This window comes from Pan troglodytes, chromosome 1 (assembly GCF_028858775.2).
Source record: "Pan troglodytes isolate AG18354 chromosome 1, NHGRI_mPanTro3-v2.0_pri, whole genome shotgun sequence".
Classification (NCBI taxonomy): domain Eukaryota; kingdom Metazoa; phylum Chordata; class Mammalia; order Primates; family Hominidae; genus Pan; species Pan troglodytes.
The window spans coordinates 90,744,592-90,757,872 of record NC_072398.2 but is presented as its reverse complement, the minus strand read 5'-3'; the positions used below and the strand labels follow the sequence as shown (position 1 = coordinate 90,757,872).

At 35.6% G+C, this 13,281-nt stretch overlaps 2 pseudogenes; one reads left to right on the top strand and one right to left on the bottom strand.

Moving 5' to 3' along the window:
• Positions 1-230: 230 nt before the first annotated feature.
• LOC469526 (olfactory receptor 10T2-like) lies at positions 231-1,170 on the bottom strand (annotated as a pseudogene).
• An 8,195-nt stretch (positions 1,171-9,365) lies between these two features.
• On the top strand, positions 9,366-10,428 carry LOC104003295 (etoposide-induced protein 2.4 homolog; annotated as a pseudogene).
• The last annotated feature ends 2,853 nt before the right edge of the window (positions 10,429-13,281 follow it).

The following is a 13,281-nucleotide window of genomic DNA, read 5'->3' as shown; positions in this document are numbered from 1 at the left end:
CCAATTGGTATAACTTTTGCAGTGGATACAGGCTAACATGAAAAAAAATTTTTGATATAAACAATCAAGGTCACCTAAAGTCCTTATTTCTTTTCTTTTCTCTCTCTCTCTCTCTCTTTTTTTTTTTTTTTTTTGTCAAGGAGTCTTAAGAAAAGGACGAATCTGTTTATAGATCTGAAGTGCTACCTAGGAAACTTTCATGAATGTAATTTACTGCCTTATCAGCCCACTCATACAGTTTTGGAATATAAGCATCTACCCAGAACCTTTCTCAGAGCCATCTTTACTTCTTTATTTCTCAGTGTATAGACAAGGGGGTTGAGTAGTGGAGTAATCACAGTGTAAGTCACTGCCACGAGCCGGTCCTTATCTGAAGAGTACAGGGATGTGGGCCTCAAGTAGATAAAGGAAGCACAGCCATAGTGGACGATGACCACTGTGAGGTGGGAAGCACAGGTGGCGAAGGCTTTGCACCGTCCTTCCACTGAGGAGATCTTGAGGATGGTGGAAACTATGAAGATGTAGGAGATGAATATCAACACAAGCCAGCAATACCAGAATGCTGAGGAAAAAGATGACCATCTCCTTCAGGTTGGTGTCTGTGCAGCCCAGTTTTATGACAGGGGAAATGTCACAGAAAAAGTGGTTGATCCGATTGGAGGCACAGAAGAGCACACTGAACACCAGGATATTGACAATCACAGAAGTCAGGAAGCCACAAAAGCTGGAGGCTAGAACCAGCTGCATGCAGGTGGCTCGGCTGACAATGAGTGTGTAGTTAAGAGGGTTGCAGATGGCAACATAGCGATCGTAGCCCATCACAGCAATGAGAAAACAGTTGGTACAAGCCAAGCCCACAAATAAATAGAGCTGGACCACACACCCAGAGAAAGAAATAGTTGGAATTGCGGATAGCAGGTTGGTAAGCATTTTGGGTACAATGACCAAGGTGTAGCAGGTTTCAGAACATGAAAGGACAAAGAGGAAGAAGTACATAGGAGTGTGCAAAGCCCTGTCCAGATGAATGACTGTCATGGTGGTGGTGTTGGCCATCAGAGTGGTCAGGTAGACTAATAGGAAGATAAAGAAGAGAAGGATCTGCAGATCCCCCAGGTTTGAGAAGCCTATAAGGATGAACTCGGTGATCATGCTCTGGTTCTGTCTTTTCATTGGTCAGTGTAATTAGACTTAGGTAACCTGAAATTGAGAAGGAGAGAATTTGATCAAAGTGAAATGACCCTAGAGATACTCAGTTTGCGTTTCTGTAAAAAGCTGATAATACTGGACTGAAAAAATACATAACACACATTAAGTACATAGATCAGGGTATAGGGAAGGGTCAAGGGACATGAATAGTGACATATCCCAATTCAAAGATATCTGAAATTATTTATTTTTATTTTTGTAAGTTATTTCCATTCTTTGTATTCCTATGTGCCTAGAAAGTTCATACTGTAAAATCAAAATGTGATTTAGACCTCATCTCATTAAATACTCTCATTTTATGGAAGAAGAAAATGAGGCTCAATAAGATTAAACCATTTGCTTACCCACATGACAGTAACAGTCCTTAAAAATCACCTATCTTTGCTAATACCTTATAAAAATCTGATTCAGAAAAACAAAACAAGTAAAAAGTGATGTACCCAGTCTCTCATATACATAACTCAAATAATGCTTGTTCAGATGTAGAGAACTATTTTAATCTACTTAAAAGTATTCAGATTCTATTTACCCATGATCAATTGTGAAGACTTTGGGATGGCTCACATATTGGGGTTTCCCTTGTCATCAGTGCATGGGAATCTGAGATTAAGAACCTAATTAAAGCTCAAATTAACCTCAGAGCATTATGAGGCTTGGGCTGAGATCTCCACTCTTCTGGCCTATGCCTCAATCTCCATTGCCTCCATAATGTTCTAAGAAGAACTTTCACCATTATCTGTAAGAAGATCTGTGGTTTGATTTGGAGATCAAATAAATGCTAAAACCTTCATATCAGACTTAGACAATCAGATTATTTTTATTTTGGAAAAAAGATCAGAAATCTTCTAACTCAACCTGCGTACAATTCTGTGAACCTCTTTATAGCAATGTAGGAAGTATTGTCCAACGTCCATAGTCAAGGACAAATTTTAAGAAGTCGCTCACTTCCAAAACAGGCTGTTGTTCCCTTGCTAGATAGTTTATTTGGCTACTTCTGAGCTGAACTATGCCTCCTTGAAATAGTCACCCATTGTTCTTGATTTGTCCTCTGCAGATTCTCACAATAATGTTAAATTATTTGTATGAATGACAGCTAGCCTTTAGTTATTGAAATAAAATGATCATATATCTTTATGGGTCTTATTTTCCTTCTAACGAATTATTTAATACATAGCTTATGGCAATGTTTCTGGAATTTTCTCTGTCCTCATCACCATCTTAGGTGTGTTTCTCCTCAACATTAGGTCACGCATCTGCCCCTCAGCTGTAGACAAGCTGGTTGGCTGCAGCATCAAACATAACTAACTTTGTCTCTCTGCTTCTACACATAACATTACATTTTCTTTCCTACTTTTGTTATCCCTCAGAATTAATATTTATCTTTCCTACAAAACCTCAACTCATTATTCATCTCCTGAGAGGCTTCCCTATATAGCTCTCAATGACTGAATCCTGTTTGAATTCACTTCCCTGTCAGTTTGCTCTGAGATCATTTGTTAGAATGGCAGCATAGTGAGGCTGGATGGACTGAGGCTCTGGAGTCAGACTGCCTAGGTTGAGACCATGGCTCTGCCAATGTACAGTGTTGGGGAAATCTCTTTGGGTCTCATGATTTAATCTCTAAAATGGCAATAATAATAGCATAAGCCAAAAAGTTTGTGTGAGCACCAAATGCCCACAATGAATTTCCTGATGCATAAGTGGTCAATACAGGCAGGCTGTTAAATATCTAGCCAAGCCCCCTCATGTTATAAATGAAGAAACAGAGGCCCAGAGAAGTAAAATATCAAGATGTGGGTTGCATAAGCTACGAGGCAGGAACTGTATCCCAAATACCTTAAGTCTCCCATCTAGGGTTTTGTCTTTTGAATTACCTGGGTTCTAGTTTTAATATTTCCTTTGCACTGCGTGCTTATACACCAGTGACTTAGGAAATAGATCAATGTCTTCTTTACTCTGTATGATCCCCACAAGGCTCTCTGTTCCACTCTTTCATTCACTCCTATCTCTTATTCTTCCACCTTAACCCATCATATATAGGTACACATTAGGCAGTTTCTCCCTATTTCCTAGTTTAGGTCTATTTTAGGAATATTTTGCTGTTTACACTCTTAGTTATTCTCTTCATTTACTATATCTCCCATGCTCACATGGTCAGGTTTTGTTCAGCTGCATCTTTGCCCTCTCCATATGGTCTCTGTCCTGTCTCTCACTCTAGATTCTGATGCTATGGCCCACACTTCACCAGTGCATGGTTTCCATGAGTTCTTCTGCCTCTGAATCTTTCTTTGGTATTCAAAATATTTTTAGAGAAAATTGACAGATATTACTCATAAGAAAGAGTGGTCCTACAACTCTAGTACAAAGGAGAAACTTACATCCACAGGCAGTTTTAGCACAATCTCATGTTCCTTTTTTTCTCATATCCCATCAAAGTCTAAAAAGGAGAGAGAAATAAACAAACATTAAAAAAATCATGTAGCATATTTCTCCCAGATCTTACCGGGGAAAGTCCAGGGGCCATTCGCTTTTAAAGATGAAAGACAGCTCTGCCTGGTGTCTGAGCTGAAAGTAACTGTACAGCCCCAATCTTAGCAGCTCTGTGGCCTTGACAGCACATACTCCAGCAAAATCCCTGGGTCTTATACATTTGGGGTGCCTCAGGGGATTGAGGCTTTGGAGGGAGGTTCTTCCTTGGACTCTAGGCATTAAAAATGTAATATTCAACCTTAAAGAAAGAAAAAAAAAAGGGTAGATAAATTATGTGGTTTACTTGATCTGCGTAAAAGACGAATAGCTTTAAATACTATAATTTTTTACATTGATCATTCATTTTGGAGAAAGGTTACATTTGCTGAATAAAGTGATGACTGTTACTTACTTAGTCATTAGCTTTTTGGATGCTAAACATAGATGGACTGTTTTAAGGGATAAAATAAATGACATTCTTGACAAATTTTTTCTTCCTTCTTAAAGTTGCTAGTTGAATTATGAGATTTTTTTTTCTATAACTCTCTTGATTTATGAATAAGTTATACTGGCATCATAAGAGGGCACACAGTCTAACCTTTTCTACATTCCTCTACCTGCTCAATTTATCTCTTCAAATACATTAATCAATGTAGACTTTTGTCAGGGCATTCATTAGTTCATTAATTTAATCAATATGCATCGAGTACCTATAATGCTCCAAGCACTCTGGTGAGTGTTTTAGTGGGGAAGGTGGCACGATGATGGCTTAGTCTGTGCCAGTGGTGACATATGGACCTAGATACATTTCAGCCTCCTGAGGTGCACGTGAAGATGCATATTTTGGGGCTTTACCCTAGGATCTCCTAAATAAGAAATATTTTAGGTGGAGCTTGGAATAGTTTGCAATCTGTTTATGTAATTTATTTGATTTTCAGAAAGTTTAGAGCTACTGACTTCATTCTGATAAAAGCTTGATGTTTAGAAGATGAGATAAAGAAATAAGTGAATAATTACAACAAGCAAAGAGGGTTAAGCTAGGTACAAGCACAGGGCACAACAGCATTACTGAGAGGAAGTACAGTTCTCACATTTAGTACCAAAATAAGTGGGTCTCAAACTCCTCTTATACCTTTTCAATCCAACAACATTTATTTTATAAGTTTATAAGTAGAATACATGACAAAACTAGGACAAAACTCAGTAGGGAGAAATGAAAGCATACTATAAAAAATCACAATATAAATAAAGTGCTACAATATTATTTGAAGGTTGACTGTGATGAGTTAAAAACGCACATTTTATATCTCACAAAACACAAAAATTAAAGAAATGTATTGCTAATAAACCAATAGAGGAGATACAACAGAATATTAATAATTACTCAATTAATCCAATGGAAGTCAAGAAAATAGGAAAACAGTAACAAGAAATAAATGAAACAAAGAGACATCACATAGAACAATGGTAGACTTAAACACACTCAAAATGAAACTTACATTGATTGTAAATTATTTACACTTCAATAAAAAGAGATTGCCTGATTTGTATAAACAAAGCAATTATATATTTTCTGCAAAAAACCCACTATAAATCTTAAGTCTCAGATAACAGTAATGTCCTAGAAAAAAAGCACAAAACTCTAACTATTAGAAAGGCAGAAGGAATATATTAACATGAGACAAGTGGACTTCAGCACAATAAATATTAACAGAACTAAAGATGGACATTTGCTAATAATAAAAAATTAATACAAAATTCTAATTGTCAAATATAAATATGCATTTCATAAAAAGTTAAAAAAAAGGAAGCCCAAAGTGACAAGACAGAAAAGGAAGAAGCCAAATCCAAACTATAAATATTTCTACATATCTTCTTATGTAATTGATAAAATAAGTAGAAAAAACTTCATAAGAATTATAAGATGCAAACAATAACAGGCTTGACATAATTACTATTTATAAAAAGATACACACAAAAACAGCAGAAAATTATTTTTTATCAAGTGCACATAGGCTGTTTATAAAGGTATAGCACTTCCTGGGTAATCAAATGTATAGGTTAAGTAATTTCTATACCCAGAGCAAAACAAGAACGTCTGGTTTCATTACTTCAATCCAATACTGTATGAGAATTCCTAGCCAATGTAATAAGCAAAAAAAGAAAGAATAATTTATATTAAAAAGATGTAAACTTGTATTTATTCACAGAAAATGTGAATGTTTACATACAAAATCCTAAATAAACAAAGAAAAATATTATAAAGACTAGTAAATGAATTTAGCAGGTCCAGTAATATAAAAATAATACAAGTAGTACTAGACCTAAGAAAACAGTTTGACAGCAATACAATTATAATGAGGGACTTCAACATTTTACTGACAATATTAGACAGATCATTGAGGCAGAATATGAATAAAGAAACTCTGGATTTAAACTTGACTCTAGACCATACGGACCTAACAGATATTTACAGAACATTCTATCCAACAACTGCAGAATATACATTTTTCTCATGTGCATGGATCATTCTCCAAAATTGACCATACGCTTGACCATAAAGAAAGTTTTAATAAATTCAAAAATATCAAAATAATGTCACATATTTTCTTGGACCTCAGTGGAATAAAATTAAATGTCAATGCCAAAAGGAACTCTCAAAAGTACACAAGTACATGCAAACTAAACAATTTGCTCCTGAATGACTTTTTGGTAAATAATTAAATTAAGGCAGAAGTCAAAAAAATTTCAAGGAATAAAAATAGGGACCCAACAAACCAAAAGCTCTGAGAGGCAGCAAAAACAGTGCTGAGACAAATTTAAAGCATTAAAACACCTACATCAAAAAGACAGAAATATCTCAAATTGGCAACCCAATGTTGCACCTCAAGGAAGTAGAAAAATGAGAACACATCAAGCCCAAAGCTAGCAGAAGAAAAGAAATAACAAAGATCAGAGGAGAACAAAATGAGATTTAGACAAAAAGGACAACAGCAACAACAAAACAAAAATAATACTTAGTATCGACAAAATGAAAAGTTGATTTTTTTGAAAGAACAAATAAAATTGATAGACCAATAGCTAGATTAGCCAGGAAAAAAGATTAAAATAAACACAATAAAAATGGTATTGGTGACATTACATCTGATATTACAGAAATACAAAAGATCATCAGAGACTACTATGACTATCTCTTTGTGCACAAACTAGAATTCCTGAAAACATACAAACTCCCAAGATTGAACCAAGAAGAAACAGAAATCCTGAACAGACTAATAACGAGCAATGAAATAGATCAGTAATAAAAAAAAAAATCTTCCAACAGAAAAAAGCCCAGGACCAGATGGATTAACAGTCAGAAACTATTCCAAAAAGTCAAAGAGAAGGTATTCCTTCCTAATTCATTCTATGAAAACAATATTACCTTGATGCCAAAATCAGTCAAGGACAGAAAAACAAAGAAGATAACTACAAGCAAATATCCCTGATGAATATAGATGCAAAAATTCTTAACAGAATACTAGCAAACAAAATCCAACATCACAAAGAATGATAATTCATCCCAATGAATTGAGTTTTATTCCAGGAATGCAAGGATGGCTGAACATATGCAAATCAATAAATGTAATTCACCACTTAAGCAGAATTAAGAAAAAAACATGATCATCTTAATAAATCCAGATAAAGCATTTGATAAAATCTGACATTCCTTTATGATAAAAACTCTCAACAAACTAGGCACTGAAGTAACATATTTCAAAATAGTAAGAGCCATATATGACAAACCCACTGCTGAAGTCATACTGAATAGGAAAAAATAAAGCTAGTGAAGTTGAAATATTGTAACCTAGAAAACCCTAAAGACACCTAGATTTGTTAAATGACTTCAGTAAAGTTTCAGGATACAAAATCAATGTACAAAAATCAGTGGCATTTCTGATTTTTGCATGCAAGCTGATAAGCAAATCAACAACTCAAATTCATTATAAAAGCTACAAAAATAAAATAGCTGGTAATACATTTTAAAAAGGAGGTAAAAATATCCACAAAAAGTATGAAACACTGATAAAAGCAATTATAGATGATACAAACTAATTTAAAAAAATCCCAAGGTTATGGATTAAAATAATCAATATTGTTAAAATAATCATCATGCTAAAAGCAATCTATAGATTCAATGCAATTCCTATTAAATTACTAAGGTCTTCTTTCCAAGAATTAGAAAAACATTCTGAAGTTCATGTGAAACCATAAAGAGCCTGAACAGCCAAAGCAATCCTACAAAAAGAACAAATAATGTGATGCCTCTCTGTATTTGTTCCGTTTTTAGAAATTTTTTAAAAAAGAACAAATCCAGAGGCATCACATTATCTGACTTCAAATTACCCTACTAGGCCATAGTAAATAAAATGACACAATACTGGTACAAAAATAGACACATCAAACAATGGGACAGAATAGAGAACCCAGAAATAAAGCCAAATACATACAACCAACTGATGTCCAACAAAGTCAACAAACATAAACAATGGAGAAAGTACATTCTATTCAATAAATGGTGCTGGGAAGATTAGCCAGTCATATGCAGAATAATGAAAGTAGATTCCTAGCTTTCACCATATAAAAAATTAAATGAAGATAAATTAAAGACTTAAATGTAAAACCTGAAAGTATAAAAATCCTAGAAGAAAACCCAGAAAAACTCTTCTAGACATTGGCCTAGGGAAATAATGTATGACTATGCTGGAGAGGGTGGCTCATGCCTATAATCTGGGCACTTTGAGAGGTGGAGGCAGGCAGATGGCTTGAGTCCAGGAGTTCAAGACTAGCCCAGGCAACATGGTGAAATCTCTTCTCTACCTAAAAACAAACAAACAACAACAACAAAAACACAGAAAAACCCCCAAACCAAAAATTTATGACTAAGATCTCAAAAGCAAATATGACTAAACCAAAAATAGACATATAGGACTTAATTTAACTAAAAAGCTTCTGCACAGCAACATAAATAATCAACAGAGTAAACAAAAAACCTACAGAATGAAATAAAATATTTTTAAAAGACTAATATGCAGAATCTACAAGAAACACAAACAATTCAACAATGAAACAAAAAACAACCCCAATAAAAACTGGGCAAAAGACACGAACTGACATCTCCCAAGAGAAGACATGCAAATATATGACAAACATAAAAAAAAAAATCAACAGTACTAATCATCAGAGGAATACAAATTAAAACCTCAATGAGATATCATCTTGCACCAGTCAAAATGATTATTATTAAAAAGTCAGAAAACAACAGATATTGGCATGAATGCGAAAAGGAAATGCTTATATACTACTGGTGGGAATGTAAATTAGTTCAACCTGTGTGGTAAAAAGTATGGAGATTTCTCAAAGAACTAAAAATAGAACCATCATTTAACCCAGCAATCCCACTTCCAGGAATCTACCCAAGGGGGGAACAAAAAGCTATTTTATAAAAAAGAAAAGGCACCTCCATTTGAATGTTTATCACAACACTATTCACAATAGGAAAGTCATGGAATTAACCTAAGTGTCCATCACTGGTGGATTGAATTAAAAAATTTGAGCGCCCTGGTGGAGGGAGCCTGTGGTTGGTGAGGGGCTGGGCCGGAGCCTTCATGGCGGAGCTGCGGGTCCTTCATGAGAGATTTGGAGACACTTCTCTCTCCTCTGTGTAGTTGATAGTTTGCTGGTGAAGAGATGGCTGACAGTGTCAAAACCTTTCTTCAGCACCTTGCCAGAGGAATCAAAGACTCCTTCTGGGGTATTTGTACCATCTCAAAGCTAGATGTTCAAATCCAGGAAAAGAGAGAGGAGCAGCCTTGAAGAAAGGCAAGTAGTGTCTTGGCCCAAAGAAGAGCCCAGCATATAGAGTGGAGGCAAGAGAGTGAGCCATATGTTGTTAGTAGAATTTTCCAGTGTTGTGCTTGGAATGGTGGAATGTTCTTGCTCAGTCTCCTTTTGTTTTATCGAGTATTTATTCCTGTGCTTCAGTCAGTAACAGCCCAAATTATTGGTGATCCATCACTACATGGAGATGTTTGGTAGTGGCTGGAATTCTTCCTCAGGTCAATTTTCAATGTTCTTTGGGTGCTCCCCTTGTTTGTGCTTAGCAAAGTAGTGAATGCCATTTGGTTCCAGCATATAGCTGACCTGACAATTGAGGTATCAGGGAGGAAGCCTCACCCATTCCCTAGTGTCAGCAAAATAATTGCTGACATGCTCTTCAACCTTTTGCTGCAGGCTCTTTTCCCCATTCAGGGAATGTTTGTGATTCTCTTTCTCATCCATCTTGTCGGTCAGCTGGTTAGTCTCCTGCATATGTCCCTTCTCTACTCACTGTACTGCTTTGAATATCGTTGGTTCAGTAAAGGAATTGAAATACACCAGCAGTTGTCTAACATAGAGAGCAATTGGCCTTACTACTTTGGGTTTGGTTTGCCCTTGGCTTTTCTCATAGCAATGCAGTCCTCATATACTATCAGCAGCTGCCTTTTCTCTATCCTGTTTCCTTTATTCATTATCAGCGCCAATGAAGCAAAGACCCCTGGAAAAGCGTATCTCTTCCGGTTGTACCTGTTCTCCTTGGTGGTCTTCTTAAGCAACAGACTCTTCCACAAGACAGTCTACCTGCAGTCTGCCCTGAGCAGCTCCACTTCTGCAGAGAAGTTCCCTTCACCTCATCCGTCTCTTGCCAAACTGAAGGCTGCTGCAGGCCACTGAGTTGCCTGCCATCCAAAGGGGATAGGCGGGATTGGAAGGAGGCTGTGGCAGCTCTTTTTCCTGTTCACCTCTCCCTGCCAAGGAAGACAGGACCCACTCTGCCAAGGGCCCTCTGCGTGTTCCCTTCTCTCTGAGGAATTGGAATTTTTGTCTCTGGTGCACGTGAGGCATAATGTTCCCTGACACCAGTGTGTGGATTTTTAACATCACCATGAGTCTAAAAAGGACCACAGGTTTTACTGCAGCTATTTTCTAGCATTTGCCAGTCCCTGTGCCTGGACTGATTTGAATACTTTGTTTTTCTCTCTGTGCCATCTACCCTCCCACCTTTCCATCCTGCCTTCTACCACCCTTAGATAAATGGATTTTGTAATTCCAACTTGTATTTTGTGGATTTGTTATTTTTGTTGTTTTTCTGCCAGGCACATACATTGGGTATGGGAGGTAAAGGAGTGTCCCAGTTGCTTCTGGTCACTCCCTTTATAGCCATTACTCTCTTGTTTCTTGTAACTCAGGTTAGGTTTTGGTCTGTCCTGCTCCACTGGAAAAAAAAAAAAAAGCCTGAAGAGATGAGATAGGAGGAAAGATCTCACAGCCAGATCTGCTGCGTTTTGAGGAGTGATATTTTTTCTTCCCCTTGAAGGGGGAAAAGCTATTTTCACTGGTACATTTAAAGTCCTCCAACCATGGAGAGGTACCAATTCTGGACAAGTGCCACTGCTACAACACTAAACCTGAACTTTTCAACTCCGTTGGGGGTGGGAGGCGGTGAGCAGAAATGTGCTGTTGGCCACTGCCAGGTCTGTTTCATATTTCAAAGGAATATTGGATGTTGAAAATAGGAACCGAAGGGGTAAATGTATTAAACATGTGATTGATTAATGTTTTCCTGTCATTTTAAGAGACTAAACGTGGGGGGCAGTTGTCAAAATACTGGTACAATTTTAAAATGTCACAGTTAAACGTGAGCTGGTTTTCCACACACACACACACACAAATGTATATATACACCATGGAATACTATGCAGCCATAACAAGAATAAAATTGTGTACTATTTAACAGCATGGAGGGAGCTGGAGGCCACTATCCTAAGTAAAATAACTCAGAAACAGAAAACCAAATCTCACATATTTTCACTTATAAGTGAGAGCTAAACATTGGGTACACATGGACATAAAGATGGAAATGATAGACATCAGAGACTCCAAAAAAAGGGAAGGTGGAAAGGACATGAAGTTTGAAAAGTTATCTATTGGGTACAATGTTCACTATTTGGGTAATGGTTACACTGGAAGTCCAAATCACATCAGTACACAATCTATCCATGCAACAATCCTGCATATGTACACCTTGAAACTGCAATAAAATAAAACAAATACAAGAATAATAGGTCATAAGTTTACAACAGTAAAAACTCAATTGTATTTGTTTAGAATAGCACCAAAAAGTAAAAATCAAAATTAGAAAAGCTCTATAAAATGCTCTCAAAACCATGAAATAGTTAAGTGAACTGAAAACCAAAATAAAAGTTGCTGAGAAAAATTAAAGGAGACCTGAATAAATGTAGAGGTACACAATTTTCATGGATTGAAAAACCCAAAATAGTCAGGATGGCAATTACCCCCCAGTTTGATCTATAGTTAAACACAATCACAATATAAATCCTGGTGTGATTTTCTCTAGAAATTGACACATTGATTATAAAATGTATATGAAAATGCAAAGCATGTAAAATAATCAAAGCAATTTAGAAATATAGAAAAACATTTAAAATATATTAGCACACGATTTCAAGACATACTATAGAATGACATTGACTAAGTGATATTATCATAAAAATAGACATACAAATCAATGGAACAGAATGTATATTATAGAAATAGTCTTATGCATATATGCTTAATTGATTTTCAATAAAGTTGTCAAGGTAGTTTGATAAGGAGAGAATAGTTTTTCAACATACTGTTCTGGAAATATTGGATACCCATCCAAAAAAAAATTAAAGTTGATCCTTACACCACCACATACATAATTACACCTCATATAGACATTGCAACTTAAAAATGTCAAAACTGTACACATTTTAAAGAAAGCACAGGGGAAAATTTCTTCAACTTGGAGTAGACAAAGACTTATTAGACAGGAGACAGAAAACATGAATCATAAAAAGAAAAAAATGATAAATTGAACTATGTCAAAATTAAAAACTTCTGCTTTTAAAAAGTTAGGCAATTTGATGGGTGTAGAACTCTGTGAAAATACTAAAAATCACTGGACTATATAAATAAAAAGTATAGATTTTATGATATAAAATTATAGCTCAAAAATTTATATAAAAAGGAATGATTAATGAAATGGAAAGGTGATTCACATGCTAGGCTAACATATTTATAAAATATATACCTAATAAAGAGCTTGTATCCAGAATAAATATATATCTCTTATATAAAAAAGGAAGACACATAATTAAAAGATGGTCAAAGGTTTGAACACACACTTCAAAAAACAAGATATACAAATAGCCACAGAGCACATACAAATGCTCAATATAATTATTTTTCAAAAGAATGCCTAATAAAACTAAAAGGATAGATATCTACACATGTGATAAATTAAAAAACTGACAATGCCTAGAGGTGGATAAGATAAGAAACCACTGGAATTTTTACAACATTGTTGGTAGGATTGAATTATGATACAACTTCTTTGAAAAACAGCTTGGAGGTTTATAAATAGCTAAATTTATATCTATGATGTGGCAGAGTCACTCCACTCCTAGGTATGTACCAAAGATAAATGAACATATATGTCTATACAATGACTGGGAAACTTATGTTCATAACAGTTTTATT